This window comes from Tupaia chinensis, unplaced genomic scaffold (assembly GCF_000334495.1).
Source record: "Tupaia chinensis unplaced genomic scaffold, TupChi_1.0 Scaffold149552_1, whole genome shotgun sequence".
Lineage (NCBI taxonomy): Eukaryota > Metazoa > Chordata > Mammalia > Scandentia > Tupaiidae > Tupaia > Tupaia belangeri.
This window is the reverse complement of record NW_006209397.1, coordinates 2,537,893-2,540,050: the sequence shown is the minus strand read 5'-3', so window position 1 is coordinate 2,540,050 and position 2,158 is coordinate 2,537,893. Positions and strand designations below refer to the sequence as shown.

The 2,158-nt window shown below is 39.3% G+C and overlaps 1 pseudogene; it reads right to left on the bottom strand.

Moving 5' to 3' along the window:
* Nucleotides 1-202: 202 nt before the first annotated feature.
* On the bottom strand, nt 203-1,516 carry LOC102473723 (ribosome biogenesis protein WDR12 pseudogene; annotated as a pseudogene).
* Nucleotides 1,517-2,158: the final 642 nt, after the last annotated feature.

Sequence of the window (2,158 nt, the reverse complement as noted above, 5' to 3'; positions counted from 1 at the left end):
TTTTTTCTTTATAATCAGCACAAACTATAATATTTAAATACAAAATAAAAATACAAAATAAGAATATGTTAAATATTATGAAGAATGAAAACATTACATTAATCTAAAAGGAAGCTTTCTACATTTGCATCATCATAATCCAATGATTCTCTACCAATTTCAGTTACTGAACAAGTCTCCAGAACCAAATTATCATTCACTTTCATGCCCCTACATGGGAAGTGGTAGATGATTATCTGTAGGAATACAATTTATTGTCTGCTCCTCCACTCAGAAGTAACCCTGTGTCTGTCCAGTCTACACTCAGAACTTTGTCTTCATGAGCAGCCAGATCATAGAGTGGAGCCTTACAACTTCTTGTATCCCACAGCTTGACCATATTATCTAAAGAGCCCGAAATCAGCTGCTGTTCATGGGTAGGAGACCATTTTACGGATATGACCCAGCCTGTATGGGAGGTCAGGGACAGTGATACCAAAGAAACATCTTTAGTTCTGGGATCCCACAGCCTGATATGCCTATCTGTGCTTCCAGATGCTAAACGTTTACAAAGTGATGAATAGGAAATACAACTAAACACTTTATTTCCTGTCAAAGTAGACTTAACACTGCCAGACTCAACATCCCACACTCTAATCGTATGGTCCCAAGAGGCACTGCAGATTTCTTCAGTATCTGACCACAGAACTGAGAAAATTGCTTCCTTGTGGCCAGAGAGGGTCACGAGTAGGAGTCCTTGTCAATCCCAGTTGCTCTGTTTTCTGTTTCTTTCTTCGTCGATTTGTAGACTCTTCCATTTCATCTTCTTCATCTGTTGGAACTGTCGACCAGATCTTTAGCATGTTATCCCAGGAACCACTGCAAAATTTAGTTCCTGAGCTATCAACAGCTGTAGACTCCACACTTCCAGCATGACCTCTGCAGCAATGCAGAGCTTTCACTTTGTTCCTCTCTACGTTCCACTCCCACAAGAGAATTGTCTGATCCATAGAGGCACTCATAGTAAGCAAGATAAATTATCTTTTTTTCACCCAGGCCACATCTTTTACAACATTTGTATGTCCTACAATTGTCATTATTGATTTTCCTTCCAAGGACCAGATCCGAGAAGTCTTATCATAAGAACCAGTTAAAATACATTCCTTTGCCCCTTTAATGGAACTGATCCAGTCATCATGAAACATGCATTGCTCTGGCTGGGATGCAGTGTATTTCTCCACATATTCTAGTTCCACAACCTCTTCAGATGAGATATTCTCCAGTTCCATGTGTTTAACCAAAGGCATTCGCAGAAACTGTCCTTTGATAAGGAAATCAAACTCCACATGTTTGTGGGACTCATTTTTGGCCTGTAGCAGTTTGTTGATTAGGTTACTACGGTTGGCAATTTCAGAGGTGGCAGGGATTGAGAAGGGAACATCTTCGACAGCATATTTCTTGTTCTCAGTGTAGAAGCGTGTCTGGAGCTGAGCCATGGTGGGAGAGTATACACAAGATTTGCCCAAAGAAACATATGTACTAGTAGTCAGAAAACAGGAGCTCAAAATCAGGCTGCACAGGTAGGCGAGATGCCGTGATCCAAACCTGCCGACACCACCCAGATCCCTCTTAAATTGGAAAATATTTGTGAGAATTCTTATTGGGGAGAAGAATAATTATTTGCATAAGTTTAATAATACCTGTTGCCTTACTTTGGAAATTGGAAATGCTCATTATTGCCAAGGCTTTGGCTAGAATGTCACATCTGACGATACGACCAGAAAGCTATGGAACTAAAGTAGATCTCAAGAAAAACAACAGAAACTCTTGGAAAAATTACCTGGCACCATTAACAAATCTTCCTGGCAGAGAGTATTAGAGAAGCAATATGAAAGAATTTGTACCATAAAATGACCTGAACTTTTCCTGCCCAGCATTGTAATCATTAGAGATTGCAAAAGAACAACTACAACCAGAGAATTACCTTGAGGAAGACTTTGAAGGAAGGAAAAGATCTTTGTTAGCAGATGATAAACCACAGAATACTTGATAGGCAGAGCTGAGAGAAAGTTCATGTGTAAATTGTGTGCTGTTTACATTTCAACAGTTTGAGTAGTTGATATGTAAATATTTTCTCAAAAATATTTAAAAACACAGACCAGCAGTTAACGTAATGGCT